At 37.7% G+C, this 17,720-nt stretch overlaps 1 long non-coding RNA gene across 1 annotated transcript in view; it reads left to right on the top strand.

Moving 5' to 3' along the window:
• LOC311583772 overlaps positions 1 to 16,187 on the top strand; it is a 671,074-nt gene extending 654,887 nt beyond the window's left edge. The window contains exon 3 of the long non-coding RNA XR_014774664.1: positions 16,174 to 16,187. This is a non-coding gene — a long non-coding RNA (uncharacterized lncRNA). The remainder of the gene's footprint in view (positions 1 to 16,173) is intronic.
• The last annotated feature ends 1,533 nt before the right edge of the window (positions 16,188 to 17,720 follow it).

Here is a 17,720-nt window from a genome sequence, read left to right as displayed (position 1 = left end):
TCTAATAACGTTTATCACCTTGGCTTTGCTTCAGTATATAGCACATCATTTTAGCTTAGGGAGCGTTAGTCTTGGTTGCCAACCTAACTGAGTTGACAAACATCTAGAAGGTTAGCTTCACACTTCGTATGGGTACAAGAACATTTCCAGAAGTAACTAAGTGGAGAGGGTGGTGCACTCTGGAATGAGTGGCTCAATCTGGAAGCATAGGTTGAATGTCCAGGTGGAATAACAGGTAGGGAATCTCACCAGTGCGGCCATAATTCTCCTTGTCTCTTGGTTGTCATTGGATGAATGACCTCGTTCTGCCATGTGCCCTGACCATGACTTTCTCCCTCAAACCAGGCCTGGAGAAAATGCTTCAATTGAGTATGTACCAAAAACTATGGGCCAAAACATATCTTCCCTTCTTTAATGTTGTTTGTGTGAGATTTCTTTCCACAGCACTGAACAATCTAACGGAGATGACAGGTACTAAGAGTAGGATTTACTTATTTTCATTTTTTATTCACTTTACATCCTCTCCTCCCCCTCCTCTCCTCCCAATCCCACACTCCCTCCCTCCCTCCCTCCCTCCCTCCCCTCTTCCTCAGAAAAGGGAATTCCCCCATCCCACCCCAGCTCATCAAGTAACATCAGGCTGAGGATGTCCTCTTCCCCAGTAGCCTGGCCAGGCAGTCCCGCTAGGGGGAAGAGACTAAGATTATTGATGTGAGAAACCTGCTGAAATAGCTCTGAACACTTGGGAACTTCAGTAAGTTTAGAGATATGGACTTCAGAAATGTGCTGGGTGTAGTGCACCAGATGATCCTCTGTGAGACCAGACTGATTCTAGGCAATGCAGACAATAGATTGTGCTAAAACTCAATAGATTGTGCTAGAACTGCACACTGTGCTAATGCTGCATCATGTCAAAGAATGTGCCCACGTTTTGTTCCTATCTTGAGGCATGGTGGGAGGCTGAAGTTAAAGGCTAAGGGCTAATCTGGCAAAGGAGATTCTGATAAAGCATGGTGTTTAAGATCCATAATAGATACTGCTAACAGCCCTTAGATTTACAATGAGAATCAGGAGCAAAAATGCAGAGCAGAAAAAAAAAAATCAAAAACTTCCAGCTTTACTACAAAATGAGCACGCCTAAAACGATCAAGTTTCTGGTTCCTAGTCACCCAAGCATGGCCAGAGATGGGTTCCTTCTTGTGGACAGGGCCTTACATCAAATCAAGCATTGGTTACTTCCACATATTCTGTGCCACTATTGCCCTATTTTGCAAGCAGACATATTGTAAATCAGTTTTGTGGCTATGTTGGTGTCCACATTTCTCTTTCAGTAGCCTGAAGAGTACTTTCCTCCATCCAGGAGGCTAGAACATAGAGGTGAAGGTTCCATGTAGGCACCAGCTTGACTTCTTCATGTTTGATGAGTTGTGTGGGTATTGTCCTCCCCAATGCCATGTTGGAGAAAGCAAACTTGTCTTAGCAAGAGCTTGGGTTGTTTGGGTATTTCCCTTGGCCAACAACTCATTCGAATGGAACCTTGTACTGCCACCGGAAGCTTTGTCTGGCTACAAGAAATGGCCAGCTGGGGCTCTTTATCTATCCCCACTAATATGAGTCCTTATGAGGAAGAGACCTAAAATAAAAACAAGCACTACTGGCACAAAAAAAAAGTATCAGAAAAATGACTCCTAATGATATTCTGCTATACTCATAGATCACTGCCTTATCTAGTTGTCACCAGAAAGGGTTCCTCTGGCAGCAGATGGGAACAAATGCAGAGCTATACATCCAGACGTTACGTGCAAAGGGTATCCATGGGAGGTCTTCATCAAATCCCTCTTCTCGGAGCTCAGGGAATCTTATGGAAAAGGAGGTGAGAAGACTTTAAGAGCTAGAGGGAATAAAAGAAACAGGGAGATCAAGGCCTTCTGAGCCATATATGAGCTCAAAGATACTGAAGAAACAAGCACAGGGCCTACACAAGTCTGCACCAGGAAGAATTAGTATTTTGTTGTTGTTGTTGTTGTTGCTGCTACTGTTATGTCATGTTAGCTATGCAGAACTACAACTTGTTATATAATTATTTGAGATTAAACACAGGGCAGGGGATGTGTGCTTGGTTTCAAGTGGGTGGCCTTCTGTGGATTAATCTTGACTGTAACTTGATTAGATTCAGAAGCACCTGGGAATTTCATACAAGCAAAAATAACATTTAAGGGTAGGACCAGTGACTCTGCATATTTGACACACCATTCAAATTGCGCAAGCACTGTGAACAGAATACAAAATGAAGCAAGAAGAAGCCAGGTGATCACCCTCTGTAACCCAACAACAATAGAAACCACTCTTCTTTTAGATTGCTTGTTAGATATTTTGTCACAGTGATGGAATGCCTGAGTAACATACCCTTTATCTCTCTGAGGGACTCTACATATGACTACAGAAACATTTGCTCAACCATATTCAATATTACTGTATTCATAATAGTCAGAAATGGGAAACAGCCTAACTATCTGTCAATGGGAAAATGGATAAGTAAAATGTGGTATATTTACAATATTTACACAATGGACTATTACTCAGCTGGTAAAATATGAAATTCACAGAGGTAGAAAAAAATCATCCTCAATGAGGTAAACCAGATCCAAAAAAGACAAAATATTTTTTTGCACTTGCTTATATGTCAGTGCTTGCTGTTAAGTCTTCTAAACAGGCTACAGTCTATACAATCACAGATGTCAGGTATAGAGTAAGGGACTGCAGGGGAGGAAAGACTCTTCCCAAGAAGGAGAAATAGAATGAGTAGTTATAGATGGATTGGTATGTGGGTGAGGGGAGGCAACTAGAATTTGAAGACCAAATGAAGAAGGAGAGATAAAAGGGAATTAAGGGAGGGAATTTGGAGAAAGACAGCAAAAACTAAAGATCATTTGAAATATAGTAGATGATTCTTAAAATATAAACATATCTGAAACAAATTTAAATTTCAATCATCAAATGGTGGAGGAGAAAAATCCAAACTGGACATCTCTCATCACCAAATGAAAGTTTGAACACAAAAATTGAGTTGTGGCTGTGATTGGTTATGGTTATGGTTATGGTTGGGGTTGGGGTTGGAGTTGGGGTTGGGGTTAGGGGTAGGGTTAGGGTTAGGGTTAGGGTTAGGGTTAGGGTTAGGGCTATTGTTGGCCAAAAGAGCTCTATGGAAACTTTCAAACAACCAAAGCTATTGCCAACATTGTCGGTGGTGCTCAGAACAGGTCCTGCTGCTGAAGATAACACCTATGTAACTCATTGAACAAAGAGAAGTTGAGGTGGTTCCTACCCAGAGCCTTCACCCACACTAAATAGAGTTCATGGTGTTGGAATACAATATGTACAGTAATAGAAGTAAAAGGAAAGCATCAACCCAGATATAAACGCAATCTATAATGGTGATCTGCCTGAAAAATATGCTAGTGTAATAGTGGCACAAAATAGTTGTTTGGGAATACTAACCATCATCTGATTGGAATTAAGGCCCTTTCCTTGAAATGGAACCCATGCTAGACAGTTCCCAGGAGTCCAAGAAAAAGAGACTTGATAGATCATGGACTAGGGGGCAAAATCAAATGCCACTGTTTTGATAAAGGAGCACAGTAACAAAAATGCCCTCTAAGAATATTTCGCTGTACTCATAGATTAGTGTCTTGCTCAGCTAATCCCCTCTCCTGCAGCAGGTGGGAACAAATACAGAGACTCACAACTTGATAATGTCCAGAGGGTGAAAGACACTAAAAAACATCAATCCAAAATAGGATGTCTCCATCAAATCCCTGCCTTCAGGGCTCAGGGAATTCTGCAAAAACAGAGGTAGAATAATTATAAGATCCAGTGGGGATGAAAGTCACCAAGGATACAAGTCTTTCTAGAAACAACAGGACTGATACACATATGAACTAACAGAGACAGAGGCAGCAGGCACAAGGTCTGTACATAGCTAAGTCAGACGGGGTCCCATTGCTGAAAGGGGAAGTAGACAAAGTACCCATCCTTAACCAAGAAGCAATCTCCAGTTGATAACTGCTTGTAAAAGAAAAATTAGTTTTCCACAATGAAGTTTCACTGAGTTCACAAATTACATTTAAGGCCAGGCAGGCCCCATGCCCAGCAGCAGATGGTTGATACAAAACTAAGTCAGTGATGGTTTTCTAGAATATTTCTCTCACAAGGCTGTGTCTGGCTTTTTTTTTTAATACTTAGAGACCTTTTGGTTATATATTATGCTTTTCAATTTTGTTTTCATAGATTTTTCTGTGTGTATCACCATCCTCATATGCTTCTTGTGTTTTTATTTTGTCTTTTTGCAGTTGTTTTGTTCTATTCTGCTTTGTTTTTATTCTGCCTTATTTTGTTTTATCATTATTGTTTTTTAATGTCTTGTGTGTATTTCAATGGAAGTGAGAAAGAAAGTGTAGTTTGGGTGGGTGGGAAAGTAGGGACGATATGGGAGGAGTTGGAAGGAGGGGAAATGGTAATCAGAATAAAAATATCTATTTTCATAAAATAAATACATAAATATATAGAACGAAAAACCAAGAAAACAAATAGTGCAATACAAAAATAGAGTCATGGAACTAAACAGAAAATTGTTAAATGAAATTCATATGTCTGCCTAATGTTTACAGCAGATTAAACATTATTAGCTTTTGGCAAAATACAAATTAAATTACTTTGAGATTCCATCTTACCCCAGTCAAAATGGTCAAGATTTTTTAAAAATGAAGGCATAGTGTAGGGGAAGGGGAACAGTTAATCACTTCCAGTGGAAAGTGGTGCAGCAAGTATAAAAATCAGTGTGGCAGTTCCTCCAAATGCTGTTGATAGATTCACCATACAACTAGCTATGCTTCTCTTGGGAAAATACCCCAAAGGCTCTATATCCTATCAGAGATATCTGCCCATACATGCTCAGTGCTTTTCTATTCACAATAGCCATGATATGGAAATAACATAGAAGTCTATCGATGGATGAATTCGGCAATAATAATGTCATAATTTACGTAATGGAATATTATTCATTTGTTAATAAAAACAAAATTACGAAATGTACAAGTAAATGAATGGTACAGGATATGATTATTTTGAGTGAGGGAGCACAGACCTGGAAAGACAAACATCAAATGTCTTCTTTTTTTTTAATTTGTAGATGCTAGCTTTAAATCTTCGAGTACGTATGCTTGATTTGGAATACTCACCGAGTTCAAGAAATCACTAAGAAGCCGTGTTGCACGGCTTTCCAGGGAGGGGCGATATAGTACAGCAATGTAAGGGGAAAGAAGAATAATGGAACAGGAAGAGTTAATGGTGGCGGAGAATTGGTGGGCAGGGCAAAGGAAATGACATAGGGACGGACAGCTAACAGAGCTTCTGAAAAAGTCATGAAAAACTGCTGTGCAGAACTCTTTTAGTAAATGCATGTAGGGCTGGAGAGAGGCTTACTGGTTAGAGCAGTAGCTGCTGCTCATCAAGAGGACCCACCTTCAACTTCCCTGATGGCCACCCACAACTGTCTGGAACTCCAGTTCTGGGGAACCCGATACCCTCACACAGACGTGCTTGCAAGCATAACACCAGATGCACATAAAATAAAAACAAATATGCCACACAAAATAAAATACAAGCATATACATATACAAATATTAAATGGGACTACTCTTTAGTGGGACAACAGTGCCTACGCTAGATATCACAAATAAAATTTCCAGTGTCAGGAAGGGTTACTTCTCTTTGAGTTGTTGGATACTGAGCTCAGACAGAGCTTCAAAAACTGTTGTTTGCCATTCTTTTGAATTGCTTTCTAGACCTTGGTAGTCAATAAGACCCTATTACTGAAGACTCTGCATTACTGGTTTTCAACCTTGCTAATGCTACAATCCTTTAATACATTTCCTTGCGTTGTGGTGATCCCCAACCACAAAAAGTATTCTATAGCTTCTTCATACCTGTAACTTTGCTACTGTTATGAGTCATGATGCCAATATCTGATGTGCAGGATGTCTGGGTTACAAGGCACAAGTTGAGATCTTCTGCTTTACCACCTTTAGAGTGATGGCCCAAGGAGAAGTCAAGGCAGTACTGACTTGTAAGCTGTAGTATTCCTTTATCTTGTGTAGTGTCAATAGCATACCTGGGCCTTCCTCTGGACTCTCTTCTTGCACCAGGAATCTGGTCCTCATAGTGTTCGCTTGAGCAAAGCTTGTCCAGTCCAGCATTCCCGACTATAGTATTCAAGATTTAACTTAGTATGAACAATGAAGTTTTCATTCAAAGTTTTCAGTTCAAAGAAAAAGGAGTGTCCACCTTTACCTCTTTCTTACTACACTATCTTTGGTACATTTGTACCCTCTTCTAAAAATATTTAAGACTCTTAATTCACCTGTTGCAAACATGTTACCCTAACAAAAGTAAAAATTAAAGTCTCTCTCTCTCTCTCTCTCTCTCTCTCTCTCTCTCTCTCTCTCTCTCTCTCTCTCTCTTCCCCTCTTCTTCTCTCTCTCTGTGAGTGTCTGTGTCCTATATGTTCCTAACTGCAAATTATTAGCAAATGACTCATGAGGTTCTTAAGTAGGAGGAATTTGCACTTTTCTTTAAGCTCAGACAAAAAGAACTTGTCTGGTACATTGTGTTTCCTAGGAGACTCTTCTTGTTTTATTAGAAGCCCCTTATTGTGTGATGCATTTCTCTCTCCTAAATGTTTCCCTGGATGTGGCGGTAGGAATAAAGTGGGTGTAAACACTTAATTGGCTTTGGAAAATGTTACAGAATAGCTGAAGTTTACCAAGAACCTCTCACATATATGCTGGTGAACAAAAGCCTTTGCTCTCTGATGTAATTTTAAGGTTGCAGATTTATTAAGGAATGTAATGAGGGAAAGACTATTAATTTAAACAATTGTCATCTGTCTACATTCTTAATATTTTTGAAAGTGTCATTGTAATCCATAATAAACATGACTATAACTATATAAGATTACATTTGCAATTGAATATTGGAACCAAGTATTCATTCTAGTGTGACCTGGCAAATAGCATCCTTTCTGTATATACAGAACTATCACTTTTCAAGGGCTAACCAACTTTGTTCCACGCGTAAACACCTAGAAGAGATGCTTTGGCAAGATTCAACCTGATTCAAGCTCAGTCTACAGAGACTATTAGAAACTAAAGCCCATAGACTACTTACACAGATGCTGAGGTTAAACAAATGTCATGTCTCCGGCTGATTTCATGTCATGCCTTTAATCACAGGAATTCAAGATCAATCTAGACATTCCTGGTCTAATATGCCATGCTGTCTCCCAGGGACAAATAGTTTGTTTTGCATTTCCACCCGTTCTTGTGAGAATGTTTTATGGCTATACGGTTGCTACTGGTGTCTTTGCACATGTAACGTCTGATACCAGCAACCCATACACTATGCAGAATGTCAACTCAAGCCACACTATGAGGTAGTGTGTAGCTTTTCGAGCCTACAGAGGACACCTTTCTCTTAGCTTTGCCAACCATTAATACATTACAGCAAATCAAAACCATAAGCAAATAGCAGTAAACTAACTTTGTTTTCACTAAAATAATTTTTAAAATCTGATAAATAGGGAGATTACTTATAAATAAATTCAAAACTAAAACCAGTTAATGGATAATTCCTTCTATTTGGAAATTTTAAATATTAAAGTAGAATAAATGAAAATCTAAATATTGTGTGTATGCTGTTTTTTAAAATTTTTCATTTATGTGTACTGAGTTAACATCATTTCTCTTCTTTATCCAGCTCCTCTTGTGCCTCATGTGCCCCCTCAGATTCATGGCCTCTTTTTTTAGTTATTACTAATACACACACACACAAACACACACACATACACACATACACACACATACACACACCTAAATATATAATTATAACCTTCTCAGTCTATTTAGTGTTGTCATATTTTTATGTTTATAGGGCTGACCACTTGGAACTAGATAACAAATTAAGGGCTCATTTCCAGGGAAAGCTGATTCTCCCTCCCTCAACATTCATTCTTCTAAAAGTATTTTACACAGCTAGTTCTTTATTTGATTAACTTCCCTTGTAATGTTCTGTTGTGTTACATATGAGATTACTCTCAGACTCTGGGATTTCATTGCTTTTTCAAGACATAAAAACTAAAGCAATGTTTGATGAGTTTAGGTGGGTGGGTAGGGAGGCTCCCTTTTCTGGGAAATAGTGGGGAGGGAGGAAAGATAGGCCTGGGAGCCGAGGAGGAAGGGGGCTCCCGCCAGGATATAATATGAACAAATAAATAAATTAATAATAATTTTATTTTATTTACTTATTTTTCTAATCTAACATTTTGATTTTTTAAATTTTTTTCTCCTTTATTAATTTATTCTTGTTACATCTCAATGGTTATCCCATCCCTTGTATCCTCCCATTCTTTCCTCCCTCCCATTTTCCCCTTATTCCCCTCCCCTATGACTGTTCCTGAGGGGGATTACCTCCCCCTGTATATGTTCATAGGGTGTCAAGTCTCTTCTTGATAACCTGCTGTCCTTCTTCTGAGTGCCACCAGGTCTAATTAGAGCTTCTCATTCTTTAGTTTTAAAATTATTATTAATAGAGTGGAACTGTTAATAATAATTTTAAAACTAAAGAATGATAAGCTTTAATTCTCAGTAATAGACTTGGCCATTTTGCTTCAACAGTTCAGTCACCTGCAAGATGCTACCTCTACAGTATGGCAATTTTTTGTTTACTTTTAAACTATAGGAGTATATTCAATAATGTTTTAACACAGGAAATGTTGTGACAGGCGTGTATGTGTGTGCTTGTGATGTGATTCTATGGCATGCTGCTATTGTGTGGAAGTTTCCTCCCCAGTTGAAACATTTCATCTTTCAAGACAGCTCCTTACGCAGGAAGGTAAAACAACTCAAAATAACCTCAGAAGGTCCCCGAAACTGACTGGACTCAGAAGGCCCCTCCATAGCAGAGGAGGCAAGAAAAAGTGCTAAAAGTCCTTCTCAGAAGAGCCAAGCTTCAAGAACTTTCAAATATGACAAGCTGAAGAAAATGCTCTGAGACCAAACCAGTTGACTAGAAGAAGCAGAGATAAGCCATGCTGCTTGGAAGAGGTTTAGACTTACCGAGAGTAACTTGGAAAGGACACTCTCCAAGCTGCTGAGCTGCCTGCAGGTTGTGCAGTACGCTCTATGGGAGAGTTGTAACCCATGTTGGGGGGGGGGTCTTTGATGATGGACCTGTCTGAGTAATTTCTACTTCTATTAGTAACCTCTTACCCATATTCCTGTAAGATACCCTAATACAACTCACTGCTTCACTCTGATGGACTTTGGTGGCATGTGTACTTTATTCTGTCCTGGGCCCTTTATCTCTGGTGGGTAGACATGTTTGTATGTTGTCTCTCCACCGGAAAAGTCTTGTCACACAACAAATACTTCTCAGGAAACTAGGAGGTTTTTATGTTTATGAAGGTACCATTAAGATCCATTTCTACATACAGTCTTAATAGATTTCAGACACTAATGTTAGAGAAATTTGTGAATTATCTATATTTTATAAACAGTTTCTCACAGCTTCATTTTTTTTTTAAATCAAAACAATTTAAAGAAAACTGAATCTTGAATTAACGCCACAATAAAAATAATTTTTAGACATAAAAATAGCAGGTTTCAGAAAATTTGCCTTTTATAAGACAGGCAATTAAACAACCGCCAAGCATCTCCATGGTGTGCTTTTCTGCCAGCAGCCTCAGCCTGATCTGGTACCAGTTAGGAAGTCAGATCCTCACCACTATTCTGACCTACTGCATCAGAAACACTGAGAATGTGACTCAGCAGTATGAACCTTAGAACCCCCTCCACATGATTCTGAATTTCTATAAATTTGAGAACTTCCTTAAGCTATCGATATATACAGAAGAAAACAATAGCCAAGGACTCAAAGGAGCAAGGCTGCACTGGTACTATGTCAGCATCTTTATATCCTGAATCTTACTCCTTTGTTCTTTTTCACGTCTTTGCTACTCTCCATTATTTCAATAATGTTATTTCATTTCCCCCTAGGTGTGCCACTAGCAAAGTTTTCAGCACATTTTGTCGAAGCACTCAGCATGAATTCTTATCTCAAATGATTACGTCTAATTGGAAAGCAGATGAGTAATCAACACTCAATCACTTTATAAAAGGTTGCATGTCAGCCCTGATTAAGTCATTCTGGGTAGCATTTAACAACTGATATAAGAATTGAAGGAGAAAGAATACGTATTCAATCTACATTCTTCAAAATCAATAAAATACAGAATTTGTTGCTAGCTGCTAACTGTGACATCAAATACATTACCTTAATGCGTACTGCCATGATTACTATTGGGGTGGAGAAAATAATTTCACATTGTTCCTCAAACTTGGCATAAGAAGGAGGAAGTGGAAAGTCACAAAAATGTGTAAAAGGAAGTCTAAGCAAAAAATGTTTAAAAGAGCAGATTGTGAAGTAAACAGTGGGGACTCTAAAACAGGCTCTAATCCCATCCCTACCGCTGATTAACGATGTTGTTCATTGCTTTTGCTCTCAGTGTTTTCATTTGTCTCCCTAAACATGAGGGTTCTATGATGCCAAGACCGACCTGATGAGAAAGAACAGCAAATGATAACCAAATACACTTTTCCTTGCTGTAAATGGTTCCTGATGTCTTCTGTTCCACATAAAAGCACACTTTATACACACAGTTGGCATGTGGTACACAGGAGATCTTTAGACTTCAAGAGATGCTTGATAAGATTTAAGCCGTCTTTCCCATTTTCAGGTTCAGTGCTTTTTTTCTCAATTATTTATTTTTTTGAGATAATAAAATTACATAATTTCCCCCTTTCCTTTGTTGCCTCCAAACCCTCCCATATACCCCTGCCTTGTTATTTATCAAATTCATGTCCTCCTGTTTCATTAATTGGTGCTACATGCATATATGTATGCACATATATATTCCTAAAAACAACCTACTCACCCTGTAGGTTACTTGTATGTGTGTTTTCAGGGCTGAAGGTATGGAATTGGATAAGGAATTGGTATGCTCTTCCCTGAGGAAGATTATTTCCTCCACGTTCAGGATTCCTTAGTTGCCTATCTAAGCCATAAGTCAGCTTAAAAATCAAACACTAATTAGCAACATCCAATACAAAGAATATAGTTTCTTTAAAGCTAGGGGAAATTAGAGTGCCAGAAGGAAAAGTTTCAGATGTTTATCTATCAATCATAAAGTTATAAATAACACCACCATAACAAAGGATAAAAAGGCAACAATGCCTCTGAAGACACATTTTAGTTTACTTGAGTTCACCAAAAGAAAAACATCAACTCAAACCTGATAAACTCAATGGAACTTCTCCACATGAACCGTGTAAACCAGGGCACCATCTAAGCAGCACACAAGCTCCAAAGAATTTGTATCACAAAGCTTTCATAATGGCGTTCAACACAATATACTTGAAAATAAGTTGAGTGTTTATTTTACTAAATTCTTGCAGAAAATTTTTTATAAGTCAAAAATGAGTTAACAACCAGGCATGATGGTGCATGCTTGTAATCCAAGAATTTAGAAGGCAAAAGCAGAGTCTACACAAGTTCAGGTCTACATAACAAATCCTGTCCCCAAATAAAAAACATTAGTGATGCCTCTGTACACATGAAGCTCTGTCTCATAATAAAATATGTATACATACAACTAATTGGATACAAGTTAATCTCTAAATAGCTAGTTATAGCATCAAAATTTTTAATTATACACACACACATATGGCGCCTATAGTTTAAATTTTATGTTTTCTCCATTTTTACATTTACAGTTTAAGTTTTACCATCTTTTCTAGCTCCAAAATACTTTACTTTGGTAGGGAAAATCGAATTCTAGGTTAATTAACAGGGCAACTGACATACTATTAATTCTTAAATAGTGAAATCTTGAATTGTTCTCATTTTCCATGTGTTCATGAGTGTTTCCACAGAATTGATAAAGATTTGTTTTAGGTACTGGCCTTATTCCAAAGCTTGTAGCCCAGATTTCTCTTAGGGGTCACATGGAGTGTGAAATTTAGGTGAAGCCTTAGTTTGCATATGGAATGAGCAAACCTTGCAAAGGATTGGATGACGTAAAATCCAGCCATACTGCAATGGATTTCTAGCCACCTATCCACTTTCTAGAGAAAATGTCATTTAGAATAGTTCAGTAAGTCCACAATGACCTCATAGATAAGCGCGTAGGTGCAAGTAGCAGCTGTAGGTCACCCAATATACTGTACTTTAAAAATGTAATTGTCTTTGTAATCCCATCATCACTGCAGATAAAAATGTTTTTGAAATTCTCCTAAGAGATACTTCGAAACTCCTACTCCTCTGCCACATGTTGATGACCTGTCTTGCATATAGTGACAAGGATAAAACTAATGTATCTATAAAGTGATTATGGATTCTTATGGCATATGGTGGAACCAGAAAGAAATTCCATTCTTCCATGGATGTGGAGATGAATAATGCCATTTTTGGAATTTCTACAAAGAACAGCAGAAATGCGTGTCTGGCCTAGAAAGCTCAATAGCATGTGCCCGCCATTACCCGATGCTTTTGTGAGGGTTTTGCTAAGCTAGTTAGAAAGTACTTGTGCAAAGAGCTTGTTGCTAACAGGGTTTTCCTGAGACACAGATTTAGTGCAGTTACTTCTCTGCTTGATTCCAAATGAATTGTATCTAGAAACACACAATGTATATTCACTTTGCCACATGTAAGTACACTGTGCAGGTATATTCACTTAGCTCATCATTCTACTTTTATTCACTCTAACATTCAGAATAGCATTGGAAATATGTAAAACTAAAACAACCCATTGCATGACATGTTGGTGCTCCACCTGCTGGACTAGAGTTGGGTTACAGAAGCCAGGTGACCAAGATCCTAAAGAGGCACAGGGAAGACATGGAACTGTGTGATATGAGCACGAAAAGCTCACATGGTTCAGTACAGTTTTACATTTTGTTAACTTGTTGACATTGGCTGGAAATCAGCTAAACAGCACCAAAAGAGTTCAAAAAGCCCTCTCCTTGTGATCCTATTGTCTGTCTCTCACTGATCATGGCCACATTTTTGGTTGAATGTAAACTAGGTGTTGGATTCTAACACAAATCAGCCTCAGGGGGTTACTGTATTTAGTTTGAGGAAGTAAAAAAAAAAAATCAGTTCACTGGTGATCTGAAAGAGTAATAAGTAAGTGAAAATGTAATACTTTATTTTTAATGGTATCTGATTTTCCTAGTTAGTGCTAACAAAGAAAGCTTTCTATCTATTCTGTAACACCTTCCTTTTCAGGAAGGAGCTTTATCATACACTGCAAATTCAAACGCATCCTCTTGTCATTCTCGTATAATTCAGCACAGTTAAAATTCTTTACTTTGCTTACATTATCTTCTAATTGTTACATGGTTAGAACCTATATTCATTTTAACAAGACAACCTATTGTTTAAAAGTTATATTTTATAGCCGTTTGGAGTTACAAAACATGTGAGATGTATAGTCAATAGAAATAGAAACGAATAATTTCTATTTCTTATATTTAATCTATCTGTATCTTATATTTTATGGGTGTTTTTTGGTTAATTTAACAGACAATTGTAAATTTAATTGCTTAAATAAAAAACTTATTATATGCATTTACGTAGGGTGCAAGCTCAACAATTATCTCACTGGTTTAAATCAAAGTGTTGGCAGGACTGATTTCATTCTAGGGACTTAGAGAAATTTTATGCTAAATTTTTTTCTAATTTATTTACCCACTTGAATTCCTTGGTTCTGACCCATGTTCCCTCATCAAAGCAACGATGACAAACCTTCTGCTGCTGAACTTTTCTAACACAGTAGGAACTAATTATTAGAGTAGGCTCAACTAGGCATTCTAAAACAACTTACTCACTGGAAGGTCTTTACCTACATTCATACCTACAGAATCCCTTTTGCTTTGTGAGAGACAGATACACAAGTTCTACACGTTATTCTTGCTATAGAGAATAACTGAAAACACAGTTACTGGATTCACCTTAACTGAAACTGTCAAATTACTTTATAAAACCAAATAAAAGGTAGCCTGTGTCCCTATTCAGGAATACTTTATTTCCCTCATCTCAACATATTCTAGATAAAACCTAAGTCAGCCAGCTCAGTATTGATACTACAGGCATTAAAATACCTTTCTTTCCCACACATGCATGCTCTTACCATGGCCAAATATATACAATAAAACTTAAAGAATGTAGGATTTGTGGTAGATATTTCTAAATTTCTTTCCTTTTCTTTTGTTTGTTTTGTTTTGTTGTTTTGTTTTTGGACTTTGCCAAGGTTATCTCAAGGCTTTCCCATTCTCAAGTTCACCCAGGATATATCATACCATTAGCTTTCACTATGTTTGAACATTTCATTAAAGACACAATAGTAAAGAAAGCAGAATAAATTGACAAGTCTGAAGGTTGAGAATCGTGCTCACTCAGTTTACCATTCCAGCATATTAATTTGCCATTTGTCATGGTTATAAACACAGCTTTATTTCTTACATATAAAATTAATGTAGTGATTAGCATCCAAAACATGTTTACTCATTTCCTCTTTCATGTATTATGTTTAATGTATTTTAGTAAAAGTGACCATTAGCATACTATATTATTAATTACTATATTTTACCATTCATTTACTGCATTACACCCAAACATCTAGGTATATGAACCCAAGCTTTTCTTCCTGCCTTCTCATAACCAGTTCTGTGAATTAATGAGCAACAAAATGATTAGACTCTCTGTCTTTCTTGATTGTCTTGAGCCTGGAATCACCAGCCAAACAGCACCATCTTTGGCAATGGACTAACGTCAGACTATTTGGAATACTACATGTTCTTTGAAGAAACTCTACTCTTGTTGCAACAACTACTGATGTAATGGTTAATGTTCAACAAAGACTTCTGCTTCAGAGGCCTTGGTCCCATCATCACAGCTACTGCCGTCATGCAAGACATTTGAAAGAGTTTGAAAGAATTCATGCTCAATGAACTCTAGAGAATTCACAGTAGGTAGCTGTTCTTACCCAGGATAGGAAGGGACACCTTCCTCAGTGACTTAGCAGAAGACCTGCAATTGATGCAAATTAAGGCTGTTCATAAGAGAGGCTTATTTGTGTTAGGTTGGTAACTGGGAATGCGGCAAGTTATGCCTGTTTTGTAAGGCAGTGATGAGTGGAGTTCTCATCCTAGCATTGTGTGTTAGGCCCCCTTTTCCAGCTGTAAAGCAGGCTATTTGTCAAGCATGGTGCACTAATCTAGGAAGTTTGTATTGTGTATTTCCTCTTTGGTGTAGCAACATTGAGCCCAATAATCACTTCTCTTAAGAGCTTTTTTATTGTTTAGTGGAGGTCTTTTTCATGTGTAGATCAAGCGAAACAGATAACATTAAAACTTGCTGAAATCCAGAATTTCCAATTTGAGGTCTAGCAACAACAGCAAGTGGAAGGTGGCAAGCTAGAAAGGGAATCCCAAGGTTGATGCCTCCAGGATTCCCAGGGCTGTGAATTCTCAGCTCACACAACATCTAGTTAGATGGAAAAATTCCAAGGAAGGACTGGGAGCACAGATTGGGAAAATATGAAGTGGAGATGGTGAGGAGCTAAGACTATTAAATGCAAGAAACTGTAAAGAACCAAGTCTCAGTTGTTAGAAGGGGTTCAGAGATTTTTTCAAAACTTCTAGGGCCATGAAAAAATATCTCTCTCCTCTCTCCTTTCTTCTTCCTCCTTCTCCTCCCCCCACTCCTCCTTCTTCTTCTCTTCTCTTCTCTCTCTCTCTCTCTCTCTCTCTCTCTCTCTCTCTCTCTCTCTCTCTCACACACACACACACACACACATATCACATACATACATGCAATGATATATTACTCTGTTAAAAGAAAGGAATATTTGACATGTCATAGCATGGAAGAATCTTGAAGACATGATGCTAATGAAATAAGCTACCAACAAAGTGACAAGCAGTATCTGGTCCCACTAATAAAAGTCACAGAGACAGATGTGTATGACATTACATACCTGTAAACCCAGCACTGGGGCAGCAAAGACTAGGTTTAGGCCAACCTGCATCCTGAAGACAAAACAGTAAGAACACACTCATAGATACAAAGTATAATGGTGGTTCACTTGAATCCAGCGATATAAGAATAGAAGGAAGATTTTATATCGAGTGTTATAATATGAAAACAATTTATAGATATTAATGATGATGGTTTTAGAATATTTTCAATGTATTCAATACCATTCAATGTATTATGAGAAGAGGTTATGAGAAGGCTGGAAGAAAAGTTTGGGTTCGTAAACTGAGGTCTTTATGTGTAATGCAGTAAATGAATGGTAAAATATGGTAATTAACAATATACAATGCTAATGGCCACTTCTGCTAAAATACATTAAACATGAAAGAGGAAATGAGTAAACATGTTTTGAGTGCTGATCACTATAATCATTTTGTACATAAGAAATAAAGTAAGTGTTTACAATGATGACAATGTTGTCTTCAGATGCTCAAGAACTCAAGGAGGCAATGAGTAAGAGAGCCCTTTCTGTTTATTCTGCTTCTCCATCTGAACAGACCAAAGGGAGCCATTATGTTTTTCTAAATGATAGACTTGAGAAGGATGAAGATCAAGGGAAAACTATACCCGGGCTCAACCTGTAGAATTCTACCTGAATACAGAAAACATTATGTGCAAACCTTTGAGCATTTAATCTGGGCTTGCAAATGGCAAAGCCATGAAGAACTCCATTCCCTACGAAGTGCCTAAGTGGATATCATTGTACCATTGGAGAAAACTAAGAAGCTACAACATTCTAAACCAAACTGTGTAAATCAAATATTGTTGGGCTCACAAGAAGTCATTACATGTTTACCCACCTTACAGGGATATCATATATTTCTCCCAGTTGCAACTTTGTGCCCTGTAACTAATATCTTCCCATCACCAGGGCCCTAGTCTCTGGAAGCCAGCACTCTACTGAATAGATTTTCTGTGTTTACTCCTGGAGGCCAAACAAGTCTCTATGCTTGTTTGAAATTACTTCAATTTCAAACTTACTTGATTTCACTGCTACAAGCTATTCTATCCACAGCAAAATATCTACTTACTCCAAGGAAATCTTAAATAACAAATATTTTCCATTAAGAAAAACACATTTAAAAAAATTTAATATAGAACACTATGTTCATGTGTACTTTTGTGAGATGACATGGCTGTTTTGAGAACATGCAATACAGAGAATAGTGAAAATATTATCCAAAAAAGACATGAGAGGAGTTGTCTATGTATATCTGCAAATGTATGATCATGTGAAGCTGGGTTTGATGAACTATAATATTTTCAAGATGATTATTATGACAGATAACATAAAACGAATTGTTTTTCTGGTTTTAGCTCTGTTGTAGATTTTTTTATTTGTCTGTTTTGGTGGTACGTAAGTACATAAAGGTAGAGTTGATAGAAAAAGTGTAAAATCTAATGTGAAACTCACAGCTTCACAAGCCCTATCACTATGCTTCTTTGCTTCCCTCTGTTCCCCTCCCCCCCCATCCCAGCTAGGCCCAGTTTTGTTTCTAATTGAATTAATG

This window comes from Acomys minous, assembly GCF_964271855.1.
Source record: "Acomys minous genome assembly, chromosome: 14".
Classification (NCBI taxonomy): domain Eukaryota; kingdom Metazoa; phylum Chordata; class Mammalia; order Rodentia; family Muridae; genus Acomys; species Acomys minous.
The sequence above is the reverse complement of the archived record's forward strand: the minus strand, read 5'-3'. Positions and strand labels throughout refer to the sequence as shown.